Source organism: Tamandua tetradactyla, chromosome 25 (assembly GCF_023851605.1).
Source record: "Tamandua tetradactyla isolate mTamTet1 chromosome 25, mTamTet1.pri, whole genome shotgun sequence".
NCBI lineage: Eukaryota > Metazoa > Chordata > Mammalia > Pilosa > Myrmecophagidae > Tamandua > Tamandua tetradactyla.
In genome coordinates, this window is record NC_135351.1 from 3,868,454 (window position 1) to 3,889,228 (window position 20,775).

At 36.6% G+C, this 20,775-nt stretch overlaps 1 protein-coding gene across 1 annotated transcript in view; it reads right to left on the reverse strand.

Moving 5' to 3' along the window:
- GMDS (GDP-mannose 4,6-dehydratase) overlaps window positions 1-20,775 on the reverse strand; it is a 738,355-nt gene that overhangs the window by 660,995 nt on the left and 56,585 nt on the right. The gene's annotated exons all lie outside the window — the stretch shown is intronic.

Sequence of the window (20,775 nt, forward strand, 5' to 3'; positions counted from 1 at the left end):
TCACTTGGCACAGTAAGCCAGAGTTTGCCACCTGCCAATCATGTCTTCCTGCAGCAATTTCATAAAAATATCCTAGCACGATCATAGCCAAGGTTTTTAGGTTGCTATACTACTGCCTTATTAATTGAAAATGACGCTATAAATTTCTTGGGATTCTTTACTCTGTGCCTGCACCAGCTCCCCGTTCTGCTCCTATATCTCAGCACTATGCTGGATCTCTGAAAGATATTCCCTATAAAGGGCTGGAATCTCATTTCAGGGTTTATGATCAGCAAGTGTATGTATCATTGATGGTTTAAAAAGCTGTTTGCTCCACCATAGAATGGCTCAGCTTTCCAGCTGTCCTCATCAAATCCTTTCCTCTGTTAGCCATTTTGGGGAATAACAGAACTTGAGATTCAACTTTCTCGGTAAATTCATAAATATATAATCCAAGAATATAGAGTAGCCCAGATATTCTTCAGATTCTGAGTTTTAACCACAACTAGGAGGGCAAAACTTTTCAATTCTATACTTTTCCAACTTAAGTGGGAAGAGTAGGAGGAGAGATTTGAAAAATATTTTGCTATAAAGAAAAGTTTACAATAAATTTCTATCAAAAGGGGGAGCTACAGAAAAAAAAAAGTGAACCAGAAAGTGGGGACTCCTATAACAAGTGCAATATGTTCCTCACACAGTATTTCTGTGTATCAGTCTGCTCTAAAATGTGATATACATAAAAGAGCACACCTTGGAAGGAAAGGAAAAGATGATTTTAAATGTTTCATTATAGAACTGCTTTTGCAATGGGTAGCTATTTTCTAAATTTTGCTTATTGGGGATTAGCAAATAAAATCCTTTGCTAAATTTGGAAAAAAAAAATATGGGGTGTAAAGGCAGTGCTGAGAGGGAAATTTATAGACCCGAATGTTTACATTAAAAAAGAAGAGCTCACACCTGATGGAACTAGAAAAAGAACAGGAAACTAAACCCAAAGTGAGCAGAAAGAAAGAAAGAAATATTAAAGCAGGAAAAAATGAAATACAGAAACAAAAAACAATAGAGAGCATTAAGAAAACAAAATGTGCATTCTTTGAAAGATAAATAAGATTGACAAAACTTTGGCTAGACTGAAAAAGAAAAAATGAGAGAGGACACAAATAAAATTAAAAAATCAGAGGTGAACATTACTATTGACCCCACAGAAATAAAAAGACTCATAAGAGAATAGTATGACTAAATGCATGCCAACAAATAAGATAACCTAGATGAAGTACCTGAATTTGCAGAAACACACAACCTACAGTGAAACTAGAAGAAATAGTAGAGAATTCAGCAGACCAATTACAAATAGACATTGAGTCAATAATCAAAAACTCCCAACAACAAAGAAAGCCCAGGATGGCTTCACAGGTGAAATCTACCAAACATTGCAAGAACTAACACCAATCCTGCGCAAACTCTTTCAAAAAAAAAACTGAACATGAGGGAATACTACCTAACTCATTCTATGAGGCCAAAATCACCCCAGTACCAACGCCAGATAGAGAAACTATAAGAAGGTATTGGAAAGATGGCAGAATAGGATAGGCTGAGTTCACCCTGCTCCAAAGCTGAGCTCACCCTGCTCCAAAGAACAGCTAGAGAAGTGACGGAAGAAGAACCGGGACAACGATTCCAAGGTGCAAGTGACCTTCTATACCACCCAGCAAGGCCCTAGTTGAAAAAGCTGAGGAACTGAGACACAGAGAACCAAAGACCACTCAGCCACAGCTAAGAACCTACGGCAACTCTTTCAAATGGGAGGCCCGGAACCCTCAGGAATGCATGGACAAGGAGACAGGGACTAGGCAGGAAGCCAAGCCACATTCCTGGCATCAGAAGCTGGAAGCCACGGAACTAGAACAAGAACCAGTACATGTCAGTCACATGCCTTTCCAGCTGACAGAAGTGTTCTGGATAGCATCAGCCTTTCTTGAGTGAAGGTAACCTCTTACTGGTACCTTAATTTGGACATTCTCACGGCCTTAGAAGTCACATGTGACTTATTAAATCCCCTCTTTCCCCTTTTTAAAAGCCATTCTGTTTCTGCTATTTTGCATTCTGGCAGCTTAACAAACTAATACAAACATTATACATGATGCCCAATAGATGGAGATGGCTGAAGGATACACTGACTGAGTATACATGATTGAATATTGTGCAGCTACAGAAAGGAATGATGTCATGAAGCATACAATGTTGTAAATGAACCTGTGGGACATTATGAGATATAAAATAAGCCAGAAACAAAACAGCAAATACTGTTTTGTCTCATTTAAGAAATACTTATAAGAAAATTGGGACCTAAATTGTAAGCTCGTATACCAGTGACATTAAGTCCAGAATGGTAATTGTTATTTCTAGATTTGGAGAGGCTGCTGCCTCCTGGTATTTCCCTGGACCTCTGGGTACCTGTGTGACACCTAAGACTCAGAGTAGGAGTTCTGCAGTTCAAAATACATTGAAATTTATTGCTTTTTTTGTATATATGTTATTTTCCATGATAAAAAATAAATAAATAGAAAGGTAAGAGTTCTAGAGAAAATGTGGAGAGAGTGATGTACCTATTCACTGCTGGTCAGGAAGTCAGCATTGCCACATACAAAAACTGTTAAAGAAACTGAAAAAAGATCAGGCTTCAATTAGAGATAAGAATGAAGCCTATTGGGTCAGGACTAACATAAATCAGAATATAGGGGTAAGGAACACATTGCCTATATTTTAGAACGTCTCCTACTCTATGAGACCAAAGGAAGAGAGGTTTATTTTGTCCAGAACCTAAATTTTCAGTAGCACATAATCTAACTCAACCTGTCTGGATAGATCACTTAAACAATTCAAACACAGGGAGCAGAATGGGAATGAGGGCTTGTAATTCTGTACAGCTTAATGTAACATACTCATTCCAGAGTATGTTGAACAAATAATTAAAATGTATTTGCAAAGTCCCTTGAGAGATGGGGGAAAACTATGGAACTATTAAACTTTACCACTAGGGAAACCCCTGATATTGTCTCAAACATTAGGGACTTCCAAGTCAATAGGCCAAGGCTTGCTCTTGTGAAGCTTATTTATGTAGCAGAGAAGCATAGCCTACCTACAGTTGTACCTAAGAGTTACTTCCAGAAAACTTCTTTTGTTGCTCAGATATGGCCTCTCTCTTTCTCTAAGCCCAACTCTGCAAGTGAAATCTTCCCTATGTGAGACATGACTTTCAGGGGTAAAAGTCTCATTAGTAACATGGGATATAACTCCCAGGGATGAGCCTGGTCCTGGAACTGTGGGATCGACAATGCCTTCCTGACCGAAAGGGGGAAAAGAAGTGTAACAAATAAGGTTTCAGTGGCTGAGAGAGTTCAAATAAAGTCAAGAGGCTACTCTAGAGGCTATTCTTAAGTAAGCTTCAGCTAGATATTTCTATCATGGTTTGTCAAGCCCCAACCAAAACCATTCCTGCCAACCCTTTAAAAAAAGCACCTAGGGCTTTAGCTGAGATTCTACTAAGGTTCCATGCACTATGATTACCTTCCAGAAACCTACAATCTCCAGATGGGTTCCTAGGCCAGATAAGTCCTGAAACCCAGAGAAGCCAGCCTCTCCAAAACATCAGCTATTACCATCTCCCTATCCTATATTATTAACAGCCCTTTCCAATATGAAAAAGGTAGAATGGGCACAGTTCAAATACCCCTAAAGACTGGGAGAAAGATCAAAGAAGAAAGTGAAGTTATAACACAGAAGATAGGATTTAACAATAAGTTTGATAGTTGAATCATTATATTGATACTTATTTTAGCGTCCAGTGTCTGGTAGCAGCTAGAAGGATAAACCTAAAATTGTGGAATTTTAATCCATACCAAACTCTGAAATCTGTTCTCCAACCAATTATTGTGGTATATTTTGAAATTTATTGCTTTCCTGTATATATGTTACTTTCTACAATAAAAAATAAACAAATAGAAAGATAAGAGTGCTGGAGAAAATGTGGAGAGAGTGATGTACCTATTCACCGTGAGTCAGGAAGTAAAATGGTACAGCCCCTCTGGAGGACAGAGTGGTAGTTCCACAGGAGGCTAAGTACAGGGCTGCCATATGACCCTACAATCCTGTTATTAGGTGTATACTTAGAAGAACTGAAAGTAGGGACATGAATGGACATTTGCACACTGATATTTATGGCAGCAGTATTCACAATTTGCAATGGATGGAGGTGGCCTAAGGGTACATCAACTAATAAATGAAAGGGCGAACTGTAGTGTATACATACAGTGGAATATTGAGTGGCTGCAAGAAGGAATGAAGCTGTGAGGCATGCAACTAGGTGAATGAAGCTTGAGGACATTATGTTGAGTGAAATAAGCCAGAAACAAAAAGACAAATATTATAAGGGCTCACTAATATGTACTAACTATAAGGTGCAAACTTTTAGAATTGAATTTGAGAGCATAAGTTATCAGGGGATAGAACTTGGGCAGAGATTGGGCAATCAACAATTAAGGAGTGCTGCATATTCAATAAGGCTCATTGTAAAAGTTCATAGTTTGTAAGCTCTTACAGCAGTCACATCTATTACTAAGTTTTTAGTGTTATTTCTAAATTCTGAGATGCTGAGCTCTTTGTATATAATCGGGTCGTTCCCTAGAACTTTGGGTATCTGTGTTGACACCTGCAACTCAAATTTACCATTACCCCATACACCAACTGTTAAAGAAGCTGAAAAAGAGATCAGACTTCCATTAGAGAGATATGAAAGAAACTGATATGGTTAGGACTAGGGTAAATCAGAATACAGGGCAAAGGATTATGGTGACAGTGTTTTAAAACTTCAACTTTTCTGTGAGACCAAAAGAAGAAATGTTTATTTTGTCCAAAATTTATATTTTCTGTTACATAATATCTCATTTAACCTGTATGGTCAGTTTATTCACACAACATAATAACATGCAATCTTGAATGGGGAATGAGACCTTGTTATTTCGTACAGGTTAATGTAATACCCTGATGCATCCCAGAGTAATCTGGGTAAAATATCAATTTTATACTAAAAACAATTTACAGATTCAACACAATCCCAACCAAAATTCTGATAGCCTTCTTTGCAGAAACAGTAAAGCCAATCATCAAATTCATTTGGGAGGGTAAGGGGTCTGAACAGCAAACCCATTTTCAAAAAGAAAAATGAAAGTTGGAAGATTCAAACTTTCAAACTTTAAAACTTATTCCAAAGCTACAGCAGTCAAAACATCATGATACTGGCAGAAGAATAGATAGAGTGACCAAAGGAATCAAACTGAGAGGTCAGAAATAGACTCTAACATCTCTGGCCAATTGATTTTTGACAAGGCTGGCAAGTCCACTCAATTGTTAAAACTAGGGTGGTAGATAGGAAATCTACATTTTATACATGATTTTTCTGCAAACCTACAACTTCTCTAAAAAACCCATGATGAAACCAATAGCAAGGCTGCGAACACTGAGTCCTCAGAAACACACCTTGTCACAGATTGCAACTGAATATATAGCACCCATGATTCTGTGCCAAGTATGAACAACTGACCAATTCATTAAATATCCTTGTGTAGTACTGTTAAACATTTATATATTGAAACACATCATTTTCTTACAAATTACTCTTTTAATTCCCTTTTTATTATATAGTAAAAGCATTATATGGATTTTTAAAAATAATACGTATAGTTAAGATACATTATCCATGAATTTCATTTTAAGACTGTAAAGTAGCAAATACACATGGAATGGCCACATGGATCCCTGAAACACTGGAACCTTAGTGAAAGCACTGCAGAAAAAAAAAAAATTATAAATATTACCTGTCTTTCTCAATTCAGCCTGGTGAGAGTCAAGTTAGATAGTTTCCATGCCTCAGGAAATCTTCACTTAATATCACCTTTATCAGTAGTTTGGAGTGGGTGTATACGAGGGGAAGGAACGGTATCTACTGTTAAGGATCTTTTTATTATATACTTAAGTTTTTTTCATGACATCAAAACTTAATTTTTAAATTCATAGTAACTTTTGAAGCAACATACAAAGTAAAGCTAAAAGGAGTTATAAAGCAGGAGGAAATGGCATTAAAATATTCACAATGCAAACATTTTTAAAAAACTTTTAAAGTAATATAAATAAAGAAAACTGAACAATATACTTCACAATTCTTAAAAGTGAATTCTTAAAACTGCTAAAAGAAATCACAGAAGACCTAAATAGATGGAAGGGCATACCGTGTTCATGGATTGGAAGACTAAATATAATTAAGATGTCAATCCTACCTAAACTGATCTACAGATTCAATGCAATACCAATCAAAATCCCAACAACTTATTTTTCAGAATTAGAAAAACCAATAAGCAAATTTATCTGGAAGGGCAGGGTGCCCCGAATTGCTAAAAACATCTTGAGGAAAAAAAACGAAGCTGCAGGTCTAGCGATGCCGGACTTTAGGGCATATTATGAAGCCACAGTGGTCAAAACAGCATGGTATTGGCATAAAGATAGATATATCGACCAATGGAATCGAATAGAGTGCTCAGATATAGACCCTCTCATCTATGGACATTTGATCTTTGATAAGGCAGTCAAGCCAACTCACCTGGGACAGAACAGTCTCTTCAATAAATGGTGCCTAGAGAACTGGATATCCATAAGTAAAAGAATGAAAGAAGACCCGTATCTCACACCTTATACAAAAATTAACTCAAAATGGATCAAAGATCTAAACATTAGGTCTAAGACCATACAACAGTTAGAGGAAAATGTAGGGAGATATCTTACGAATCTTACAACTGGAGGCGGTTTTATGGACCTTAAACCTAAAGCAAGAGCACTGAAGAAAGAAAGAAATAAATGGGAGCTCCTCAAAATTAAACACTTTTGTGCATCAAAGAACTTCATCAAGAAAGTAGAAAGACAGCCTACACAATGGGAGACAATATTTGGAAACGACATATCAGATAAAGGTCTAGTATCCAGAATTTATAAAGAGATTGTTCAACTCAACAACAAAAAGACAGCCAACCCAATTACAAAATGGGAAAAAGACTTGAACAGACACCTACCAGAAGAAGAAATACGGATGGCCAAGAGGCACATGAAGAGATGCTCAATGTCCCTGGCCATTAGAGAAATGCAAATCAAAACCACAATGAGATATCATCTCACACCCACCAGAATGGCCATTATCAACAAAACAGAAAATGACAAGTGCTGGAGAGGATGCGGAGAAAGAGGCACACTTATCCACTGTTGGTGGGAATGTCAAATGGTGCAACCACTGTGGAAGGCAGTTTGGCGGTTCCTCAAAAAGCTGAATATAGAATTGCCATACGACCCAGCAATACCATTGCTAGGTATCTACTCAAAGGGCTTAAGGGCAAAGACACAAATGGACATTTGCACACCAATGTTTATAGCAGCGTTATTTACAATTGCAAAGAGATGGAAACAGCCAAAATGTCCATCAACAGAAGAGTGGCTAAACAAACTGTGGTATATACATACGATGGAATATTATGCAGCTTTAAGACAAGATAAACTTATGAACCATGTAATAACATGGATGGACCTAGAGAATATTATGCTGAGTGAATCCAGCCAAAAACTAAAGGACAAATACTGTATGGTCCCACTGATGTGAACGGACATTCGAGAATAAACTTGAAATATGTCATTGGTAACAGAGTTCAGCAGGAGTTAGAAACAGGGTAAGACAATGGGTAATTGAAGCTGAAGGGATACAGACTGTGCAACAGGACTAGATACAAAAACTCAAAAATGGACAGCACAATAATACCTAATTGTAAAGTAATCATGTTAAAACACTGAATGAAGCTGCATCTGAGCTATAGGGTTTTTTTTGTTTTTGTTTGCTTGTTGGTTTGTTTGTTGTTGTTTTTTACTATTATTACTACTTTTATTTCTTTTCTTTATATTAACATTTTATATCTTTTTCTGTTGTGTTGCTAGTTCCTCTAAACCGATGCAAATGTACTAAGAAACAATGATCATGCATCTATGTGATGATGTTAAGAATTACTGAGTGCATATGTAGAACGGTATGATTTCTAAATGTTGTGTTAATTTCTTTTTTTTTCTTTCCGTTAATAAAAAAATAAAAATTTAAAAAAAAAGTGAATTCTTCATGGGATGTTTTATGAATACACACATATATACAGTTGCTTAACCCAATAAATAAATATTATGGCTAAAGGTATCCTGACACCAAATGATATAATTATATCTTTAAGCACTTTCTACCAATTTTACTTCCTGCCTTTATCATTCACCAGGTTTTACATTTCAAATTAATTCATTTATTATGACAAAAAAAGATTCCATTTTCAAACCAAACCACCAATATAAAGAAAATAGATTAAAAAGTGTTACACATGTACATGCACACACACATACATACACGCACTTTTGTGTTTTGCATTGTTTTCCTAATCAAGGGGGACGGGGCATATGCATACAGCTTATTCTACACAGTTCACATGCACTAATATATTCTTTAATCAAATCTAATTTCCTCAGCAAAATTAAGACCTAACAAAGATCCATTGTTCAAGACATAGTACCAAGCAGCTAACTAACCATTTATAGATGAGGAAAAGTAAAATAAGCAATTGAACATATATCAAGACTTTCCAACACAGTAACACTGCTTCTGGCCAAGCACAGAAGAGAGTTACTCTGTTAGTCACAGTCACTCCTTAAATAGCCTTTGGAATGTTCAGCTTTTATTTCATTAAAAAGAAAAAACTATATATTATGCTTAGTAATATCAATAAAGACTGGTTTTCTTTCTGTGGTAATTATACTCACAAGTACAAAAAGAGTAAATAAAATCCTGGCAATTTTCAAACATCTTTTTAAAAACTTACTTCACCTTTCCTCCAGCAAAAGCTTTAACTAGAATTTGTTCAAAGAAAAAAAAATGACTTGAATTTCACCTCCTTTTCCCTTTTTCTACTGTGTAACAAAATAGTACCTAGTGAAATTATCTAAACTTTTTGAAGCAAAAAGAAAGCCTAAATAAACAGTAAACCAGAAATTGAGTTTTTAAAGAAGTTTTATTTTCCATAATGCCTTAAACTTATCAGAAAAAAAATTAATTCCAGGAAACCTGTGATTGAAAAAAGGTATAAGAACCAAAATTAAAATACCATGTCTTAGTGTGCTAAACAAGCAGCTATCGATCACAAAGGTAATTTTCCTTGAACTTTATTGCACATAAATTCTGAAATAAAGCAAACGTTTTGGTATTTTAGTCTTTTTTAAATATTACTGGGCACCGTTATATAGCTGCCCTCCTCATGGAATAAAATAGATTTTGAATTCTTCTCAGGGAATAAATAGTCCATAAAAATTACATGCTGATTTCTTAGGTATTATAGGTCTCCTTTCTATTTTCTAAAGAATGGAGGTATAAAGTAAGACAATATGTTGACAGTGTAAATTTCAAAAGTAAAATTAAATATCTCAATTTTATTTGTAACTACAGAAAGTATGTATCAACATACATACATAAATAAATTATAAAATTCTAAGATGATAATATAAGGCAATTAAATCAGTCAAAAAGGGAAGAAATACTGTCCAAACATTTATATAAGCCTAAGTAGAACATGTTTACAACATGTATCCAAAAACCTGTAAATGTTAGTCAATGACACAATTCAAACCAGTCCATTTTCTGATTTCGCAATCTAAGAGTGTGAAAAGAAATTCTAACAATGATTTATATTAAATGGTCTATCTGAAATGCAAAGAAACCATTAAACTTAAGTATAATTATCAAGATCTAAAACATTTAAGTGCTACAGACCTGAGCCACCTGGTGGTTATTTCCCTCACTGCACTGATAAACACCTGCTATGAACACAACCCTGAATTGGAGTCTAGATTGTGTTTGACTTGTAGTGCCAACACCAGAGAGAATTTACACTTACCAAAATTTAGTAAAAGTGTGGGTCAGAAGGCACGACTCTACTAAGAAGCACTTAAGGAAAAAAATCACTGTTGCTAAGTATGGAATGCACTACTGAAAATCTACCATGGCAGGTCCTTATAATTGTTTTCATGTCTTTTCAACAGTACTGGACTGCTACACCAAGCATTGGATCCAAAACAAATTCAAAGAAACTGTAGATCACACAGCAGCCTTGCCTGTGGTTTATTTACTTCTTGCCTAGTCCTGGGCAGTTCAGGACAGAGAAATTTAACTTCTAACAGGATACTGTCTTAACTGTCAACAAGGTGGTAATAGGTGCTCAGAGACATCGGTTAAAAACAGAAAAAGATTAAACAAGAGGTACCCTTTGTCAATAAGAGGAAAGTTGTTGAGTGCCAATCTTCATAACTCTTGACACCAAACTATGCCACACCGAAAGAATTCCCAAAGGGAATCTTAAGGTGCTTAAATTTTTATAAAAGCAGAACATGTCTAAAGCATACTTTTTTCTTAAAACTACAGCATTTAGACAACAGTCAAGACAATTCTAATGATAATGATGAGGTGATGATTATATAAAACTTGACTCCAAATGAATACTAGCAAAAAAGCCAATAACAACTTAAGCCTGAATCTTAAATATTATATAAACAGGTCATGGAGGCAAACTTCTGTGCCCTGCACCAGCTCCATACCCCTCCTAAGGGAGAGATAACTTGCTTACTCCAAGTTTCAGTAATCTCTTCAATGAAGAGCCAGTAAAACTCAGCATTAAAAGGATGTTATTAGCAAACTCAGATATACATTATAATCACTAATACCCATTATTTATTTTATTGGAACATGTATTAGGCAGGAGGCCAAAGGCTTTTCTCTGTCCTTCAAGCAAATTGTTCCACGATCCTGAGTCATCCCAGTGAATCAGGAGCTACACAACTCACCAAGTGGAAAAAGCTGGATGAAAGTGAAGCACTCAAAGGATAGCTCTATTCATCTTACAGCCCAGGATTCTTAGCTGAGGGGAGACTGCTATTACAACACTGGTTTCCTGAGGAAGGTAGATGGTTTTAGGAAAAGACATTTGGCTGGAAGGCAGAGGGTTTTTTTGCCAGCTGTTCTTCCAGCTCACTGTGTGGTCTTAAGTTACTAACCCTGACCATGTCAATGGCCAGGTCTATAAAAATGACTACATTTCCCGTAAAAAGATCAGTTTGGCTCTGAACTGTCTGCCTCACAGGGAAGCACCACAGCTAGAGACGTAGTAGCTTTGCTGTTTCTTGTGAGCAAATAAAAAAGTGAGGCATTGGTTTGACATTTTCCTCAGTGCAAATAAAAAAGTTTCCCATTTCCTTGCAATGTTCTATAAAGATAATATGGCTTAAATTTTCAAAACTTCCTATTTTGGGATACTAGCATGAATTAACACATTGTAAAAGAAGTGATGGTACCATTTAAATGAGGTCTGCAGTAAGGTAGGTATGACAAGGAAAAAGCCTGTTTACAGAAACTCGAATCTTAGAGGGACCCACTCTGCAGGGCCAAATGGCAGACTTTACTTTCCATCTTTCATTCATCCCTTTAAGAAATCATATTAAGACACAACACAGGCATCAGTGGAAAGGTGGAAGATTCAAGGATCAGAAGGCCTGGGTTTAAATCCCAGCTCGGCAATTTACCACGCAGGCGTGGAAGAATGCTGGACAAATTAATCACTCTGATCATTCTTGTCCTCATTTATATAATGGAAATAATGCACTTGACCCAGAGGCTCCTAGAAAGAGGTTGATGAGAATACACACCCGGCCCACTGCAGGCAGTAAGCGAAGAGTATGCAGAACACACTGCATTAAGCAGCCACTGGAAGTCAGGGCCAGGATGAGCCAGTGCAAGAAGTAAGAAAGGAAAAAACAAAAAACCTTGCACCAGAAAAGCTAAGACTTCAATTTTTCTCAAACATGATTAGAATGCATATTCATCTATTCGTCTTTGTATATTTATATATATATAAAAACATATGTAATTCCTAAGAGGTGATACATTTTCTGAAGAGAGGGCCACCTTGCTGACAGTTGTACCATCAGAGCCTGCCTCATAGTTGGAAAAAATATTTGTCAGGGAATGAAACATGTCAAAAATATTGAAAGACTTGCTATAAATTAATGCACCGTGTTTCTCTGCATTAACACAGCTTTCATTTTGTCTATTTTTCTTTTCTAAAATGTGAAAGCATGCTAGGAATCTGCAATGACTAGAAGGTCTAAGGTTATATTAATTTTTAATCATTCTCCAGAGGTCACTGGATTAGAAAGAAGCCTAAAGAATGAAGGGATTTGGCAACAAAGAAAGTAGAACCTCAGATAAGAACTGAATAAAGAAATTTTTATTTTACTGATGTAGGACATTTTACAGATTCAGAAAATTAGGACTGACCATACAAAACTGAAATATATTAGAAGTGTTAGAGCTTCTACAGTATATCAGATTTCTCATTAAGTTCAAGAAAAATTCAACATTTTACACTTCACGGTATCTGGAAAACAAATGGCAGAGGTCACAAATCCTGAACCTATAGAAATAGTAGTGTAGGAGTGGCCTCTCACCTATCTTTAAGACTACTGATTTCTTGATTACAATAGAAAGAGATATAAAAAATGAGAATTCAACATTAGTATTCCCCTTTGTTTTACCTATGACTATCCTTATACCAATCATTTGGTACTAGAGGGAAACAAAGTATCCTTATTCATTAAGGTGAATCTCTCATTTGTAACCACAAATTCATTTTCCTATCCTAAAAGACTTGAAAATGCAATTTCTTAGTTTATATAAAAGACTTCATAATCCAATATTGGTCATTTATTATTGTAATAAATAGTTTAAATATTTAATTTATTTTTGTGCTTTTTAATTTTCATATCTACAATACACAGTGGTGTTTATTTAATAATTGAGATTTTCCTATCATCCATTTAATTATGAAAAATTCTAGGCTCATGGATGGCAATAAAGATCAACAATTACACTAAAATCTCTCTATAAAACTTAACGGAACCCAAAATAAATTCAACACCTGACATAACTCACAGGCTGAAACAGAATCTTCATAAAATATAAAACAGATCATGTCATTTCACTAGCTTCCCATTACAACTGGAATAAAGGGTAAACTTAGTCCTACAGCCTACAAAATCCAACACAACCTGTGACCTATTCACTCACAGCCCTCATAAGACTCCATGCTCCCTCCTCCCTTTTACCCCTCCCAACTGAATAGCCCCTCCCATAGCTATAATTCAGCCCTTACACCTTTGGCTGTTTCTGGAATTCAACCAACTCAGGACTTTAGTACAGACCTTATCCAGGCTGATACTTCCTCCTCTCCAATTTCATCTCCTTTGATCCTTAATCAAAAGGCCTTCCTTTCCATACAGTTTAATGTATTTCCTCAGCACCAAGTACAATTCACTCTCTATATTACAATATCCTTCTTAAAATTGTTTTCCATGGTACTTATCATTTGCTTAAATTACCTTTATTTATTTCAGGTTCCCTCTTCAAGTGCAAACTCAGCAGCAGGACTCCTCTGCTGGCCAACAACTTTAGGACAATATCTAAAAATAGTACTAGATACAGAGCAGATAAAGAAGTATTCGTCAAAAAAAATAATGAAAGGCTAATTAAGGACTTCTAAGAGATAATGGGTAAAAATCCCTAGCTAAGAGTGATGGTCATTTTGGCAAATTAGAAACAGAATGTAATTATATTTTTTTAAGTTTTTATTGTAGTAACAGGTATACAAATTACAGTTTCCCATTTTAACCACTTTTACTGTACAAATCAGTAGTATAAAAAACCTTCACAATATTGGCCTGCCACCACCAATATTCATTACCCCAACATTTTCATCACCATAAACAGAAACTCTGCACCCCTTAAATAATAATATTCTCTTCCCCTCCCTCCCAACATGGCTCGTAGTAAACTAAAATCTGTCTCTATGAAATTTGATTCTCCTAAAACTATTTCATATAAGTGATATCATACAATATCTGTCTTCTCACGCCCTAAAGTAAGCATGGGCCAATAAAAGAACATTACAGTCAAGTGCTCATGGATCATTCTCCAGGACAGACCACATGTTGGATCACAAAGCAAGTTTCAATATATTTAAAAAGATTGAAATTATACAAAACACATCCTTGGGTCATAATGGAATGAAATCAGAAATGAAAACAGGCTGAAGACCAGAAAATTCACAAATATATGGAAGCTAAACAACACACTCATAAACAACCAGTGGGTCAAGGAAGAAATTACAAGAGAAATCAATAAATATCTTGAGGCAAATGAAAATGAAAACACAACATATCAAAACTTATGGGATGCAGTAAAGGCAGTGCTGACAGGCAAAATTATTGCCCCAAATGCCTAAAGAGCAAAAATCAAGGAATTCGCAGGATGTAGAGAAAGAATAGCAAACTAACCCCAAAGCAAACAGAAGGAAAGAAATAATGAAGATTAGGGCACAAATAAAAAGAAATTCAGAACATAAAATCAATAGAGAGAATCAATAAAACCAGAAGTTGGTTCTTTGAGAAAATCAGTAAAATAGATGGACCCTTAGCTAAGCGGCCTACACAATGTACATGAAATGGACAACTTCCTAAAAAAGCATGAACAATCAATATTGACTTGAGAAGAAACAGGCAACCTCAACAAACCAATCACAAATAAAGACATGGAATCAATCATCAAAAAGCTCCCAAAAAAGAAAAGTTCTGGACCAGATGGCTTCACATGTAAACTCTACGAAGCATTAAAGAAAGAGTTAATACCAATCCTGCTCAAACTATTCAAAAAAATTGAAGAGGAGGGAAAGCTACCTAACTCATTTTATGAAGCTAACATCAACCTAATACCAAAGCAAGATAAAGATACTACAAGAAAAGAAAATTACAGACCAATCTCTTTAATGAATATAGAAGCAAAAATCTTCAACAAAGTATTCACAAATCAAATCCAGCAGCATATTAAAAGAACTATATATCATGATCAAGTGGGATTTATTCCAGGTATGCAAGACTGGTTCAACACCAGAAAATCAATTAATGGAATATAACACATCAATAAATCAAAGGGAAAAAAACACATGATCATATCCATTGATGCAGAAAAAGATATTTGACAAAGTTCAACATCCTTTCTTGATGAAAACTCTTCAAAGGATAGAATAGAAGGGAATTTCCTCAACATGATATTGTATTCTAGTTTGTTAGCTGCCAGAATGTAATATACCAGAAATGGAATGGCTTTTATAAAGGGGAATTTAATAAGTTGCTAGTTTACATTTCTAAGGCCGAGAAAATGTCCCAATTAAAGCAAGTCTATAAAATGTCCAAATTAAGACATCCACAGAAAGATACCTTAGTATAAGAAGCTGATGACATTCAGGGTTTCTCTCTCAACTGGGAAGGCACATGGCAAACATCATGACATCTTCTAGCTTCCCCTCCAGGCCTCTTGCTTCATGAATCTCCCTGGGGGTGTTCTCCTTCTTCATCTCCAAAGGTCACTGGCTGGTGGTCTCTATTGTTCTCATGTCTCCGCTGCTCTCATCATTCTATCATCATTCTCTGCTCTCTCAGAATCTCCTGTCATTCTGGAGCTTTCACCAAAATGCTTCTTCTCTTAAAGGATTCCAGTAAACTAATCAAGACCCACCTTGAATGGGTGGAGTCACATCTCCCTCTAATGAAAGGTTAATACCCACAAGTGGGTGAGTAACATCTCTGTGGAGACAACCAAATCAAGTTTCCAAACTACATTATTGAATAGAGACCAAAGGAAACAGTTGCTACCACAAGACTGATTTTGGTTAAAACATGGCTTTTCTACAGTACATAAACCCTTTCAAACAAGCACATATGAGAATATACGAAAAACCCACAGCTAACATCATACTCAACAGAGAAAGACTGAAACCTCTCTCTCTGAGATCAGGAACAAGACAAGGATGCCCACTGTCATCCCTGTTATTCAACATTGTACTGGACATCCTAGCAAGAGCAATTACATAAGTAAAAATAAATAAAAGGCATCCAAATTGGAAAGGAAGAAGTAAAATTTTCACTGTTTGCAGATGACATGATACCATATGTAGAAAATCCTGAAAAATCTACAGCAAAGCTACTAGAGCTAATAAATGAGTACAGCAGACTGGCAGGGTAGAAGATCAACACTCAAAAGTTAGTAGTGTTTCTATACACTAATAATAAGCAATCTGAAGAGGAAATCAAGAAAAAAAACTCAATATACAACAGCAACCAAAAGAATAAAATATTTATGAATAAATTTAAACAAGACCACAAGAGACCTATTACACAGAAAACTTAAAGACATTGCTAAAAATAAATGAAAGAAGACCTCAATAAATGGAGGGACGTACCATGCTCATGGATTGGAGGACTAAAGATAGTTAAGATGTCAATTCTATCCAAATTGATTTATAGATTTATTGCAATACCAATTAAAATCACAACTTAATTTGCAGAAATAGAAAAACCAATAACCAAACTTATTTGGAGGGGCAGGGTGTCTCAAAATGCCAAAAATATCTTGAGAAAGAGGAATGAAGTGAGAGTTCTCACACTACCTGATTTTAAAGCATATTACAAAGCTACAGTGATCAAAATAACATCGTACTGGCATAAAAATAGATATACTGACCAATGGAATCAAATTGAGTGTTCAGAAATAGACCCTCTCATCTATGGATAATGGATCTTTGACTAAGGCAGTCAAGTCAACTCAACTTAGACAGAGCAACCTCTTCAATAAATGGTGTTTGGAGAACTGGATACCCATATCCAACAGAATGAAGAGGATCCCTACCTCACACCTTATACAAAAGTTAATGCAAAATGGATTAAAGACTCAAAAACAAACACCAAAGAACATAAAATTTTTAGAAGAAAATATAGGTAAATACCCTAAAGATCTTGTGACAGGAGTGGTTTCCTAGACCTTATACCCAAAAGTGTGAGCAATGAAAATGGAAATAGATAAATGGGATCTAGACAAAATTAAACACTTTTGCATATCATAGGACTTTGTCAGGAAAGTAAAAAGGGAGCCTACACAATGGGAGACAATATTTGGAAACCATATATCAGATAAGGATTTACTATCCAGAATATATAAAGAAATCCTACAGCTCAACAACAAAAAGACAAACAACCCAATTTAAAAATGGGCAAAAGACATAGATATTTTTCAGAAGAGAAAATACAAATAATTCAAAAACTTATTTAAAAGATGCTCAACCTTACTGACTATTAGGGAAATGCAAATTAAAATCACAATAAGATATCATCTCACACTTACTAGAATGGCCATTATATAAAAAAAAAAAACAGAAAACAATCTGGAGAGGATGTAAAAAAAGCGACACACCTATTCACTGTTAATGGGAGTGCAGAATAATGCAACTGCTCTGGAAGGCAGTTTCAGTGGTTCTTCAAGAAGCTAAGTATAAAACTGTCATATGATCCAGCAATCCCATTACTCAATATATATTCAGAGGAACTGAAGGCAGGGACACAAAGAGACATTTGCACACTGAAATTTAATACAGCATTATTCATGATTGCCAAGAGACAGAAACAGCCCAAACGTCCATCAACGGACAAGTGGCTGAACAAAATGTGGTATATATAACTGATCAAATATTACCCAGCTGCATGTCAGAATGAAGTCATGAAGAATGCAACAATGTGGATGAACCTTGAGGATATTATACAGAGTGAAATTAGCCAGAAACAAAAGGACAAATACTTTGATCTCACTAATATGAACTAACATTAAAGAGTGAGCTCTGAGGGACTTCCGGAGAAGATGGCGGCTTACTAAGACACGCGGATCTTAGTTTCTTCCCCAGGACGGCTACTAGGGGAGTAGAAACGATACAGAACAGCGCCCAAAGCCACAACAGAGATAAAAAAGACAGCGTACCCCATCCTGGAACAGCTGGCTGGCTGAGAGAAGCCGCTCGGGTGAGATTGCCGAGGCGCACGGGCTTCACCGGGCGGGACGGCAAGCGGCCGGAGTCACTCCCTTCCCCCTTCCCGGGCCGGCTGGGAGAATTGGAGAGGCAGTCCCCTGAAACCGCGGCGGCTGGCGCCCACACCACACGCGGCCCCCCGGACCAACTGAGAGAATTGGATCAGAAATCCCCAGACCGCGGAGAACGGTGACGGGTGGGGGAGGCCCCTTCCAAACCCGTGACTCCCCGGGAACGTGCACTCTCCCGGGCGGGCTGCTGCCGCTGGCGCCCTCCCGCCACGCTTGTCGCCCGGGTGACTAGGAAATTCGGACGGGCGCTTTCCCGGGCTGTGGCAGCCAGCAACCCTCCCTGCATTCGGACCCCGGGCCGGCTCGAACCCTTCCAAGCCGCTTCGGCTAGCGAACCTCCCGGACGGCGAGAGTTTTCCAAAGTTAAAGGTCCCACAGCACCTTTTACTGGTGGGACCCGCAGACAAACGTGTGCCACGAGCGACACCTACTGGGCAGGATAAGAAAAACAGAACCCAGAGATTTCACAGAAAAATCTTACAACCTTGCTGGGTCCGACACCCAGGGAAATCTGAATAAATGCGCAGACGCCAACAGAAGATAACGGATCACGCTCAAATAATTGAAAATATGGCCCAGTCAAAGGAACAAACCAATAGTTCAAATGAGATACAGGAGCCGAGACAACTAATGCTGAATATACGAACAGAAATGGAAAACCTCTTCAAAAACGAAATCGATAAATTGAGGGAGGACATGAAGAAGACATGGGCTAAACATAAAGAAGAAATAGAAAAACTGAAAAAAAAATCACAGAACTTACGGAAGTGAAGGACAAAGTAGAAAAGATAGAAAAAACAATGGATTCCCACAATGATAGATTCAAAGAGACAGAAGATAGAATCAGTGATTTGGAGGATGGAACATCTGAATTCCAAAAACAAACAGAAACTATCGGGAAAAGAATGGAAAAATTTGAACAGGGTATCAGGGAACTCAAGGACAATATGAACCGCACAAATATACGTGTTGTGGGTGTCCCAGAAGGAGAAGAAGAGGGAAAAGGAGGAGCAAAACTAATGGAAGAAATTTTCACTGAAAATTTCCCAACTCTTATGAAAGACCTAAAATTACAGATTCAAGAAGTGCAGCGCACCCCAAAGAGATTAGACCCAAATAGGCGTTCTCCAAGACACTTACTAGTTAGAATGTCAGAGGTCAAAGAGAAAGAGAGGATCTTGAAAGCAGCAAGAGAAAAACAATCCATCACATACAAGGGAAACCCAATAAGACTATGTGTAGATTTCTCAGCAGAAACCATGGAGGCTAGAAGACAGTGGGATGATATATTTAAATTACTAAAAGAGAAAAACTGCCAACCAAGACTCCTATATCCAGCAAAATTGTCCTTCAAAAATGAGGGAGAAATTAAAACATTCTCAGACAAAAAGTCACTGAGAGAATTTGTGACCAAGAGACCAGCTCTGCAAGAAATACTAAAGGGAGCACTACAGTCAGAACCAAAAAGACAGAAGAGAGAGGTATGGAGAAGAGTGTAGAAAGAAGGAAAGTCAGATATGATATATATAATACAAAAGGCAAAATGGTAGAGGAAAATATTATCCAAACAATAATAACACTAAATGTTAATGGACTGAATTCCCCAATCAAAAGACATAGAATGGCAGAATGGATTAAAAAACAGGATCCTTCTATATGCTGTCTACAGGAAACACATCTTAGACCCAAAGATAAATATAGGTTGAAAGTGAAAGGTTGGGAAAAGATATTTCATGCAAATAACAACCAGAAAATAGCAGGAGTGGCTATACTAATATCCAACAAGTTAGACTTCAAATGTAAAACAGTTAAAAGAGACAAGGAAGGACACTATATACTAATAAAAGGAACAATTAAACAAGAAGACATAACAATCATAAATATTTACGCACCGAACAAGAATGCCCTAAAATACGTGAGGAATACACTGCAAACACTGAAAAAGGAAATAGACACAAATACCATAATAGTTGGAGACTTCAATTCACCACTCTCATCAATGGACAGAACATCTAGACAGAGGATCAATAAAGAAACAGAGAATCTGAATATTACTATAAAGGAGCTAGACTTAACAGACATTTATAGGACATTAAATCCCACAACAGCAGGATACACCTTTTTCTCAAGTGCTCATGGATCATTCTCAAAGATAGACCATATGCTGGGTCACAAAGCAAGTCTTAACAAATTTAAAAAGATTGAAATCATACACAACACTTTCTCGGATCATAAAGGAATGAAGTTGGAAATCAATAATAGGCGGAATGCCAGAAAATTCACAAATACGTGGAGGCTCAACAACACACTCTTAAACAATGAGTGGGTCAAAGAAGAAATTGCAAGAGAAATTAGTAAATACCTCGAGGCAAATGAAAATGAAAACACAACATATCAAAACTTATGGGATGCAGCAAAGGCAGTGCTAAGAGGGAAATTTATTGCCCTAAATGCCTATATCAGAAAAGAAGAAAAGGCAAAAATGCAGGAATTAACTGTTCACTTGGAAGAACTGGAGAAAGAACAGCAAACTAATCCCAAAGCAAGCAAAAGGAAAGAAATAACAAAGATCAGAGCAGAAATAAATGAAATTGAAAACATGAAAACAATAGAGAAAATCAATAAGACCAGAAGTTGGTTCTATGAGAAAATCA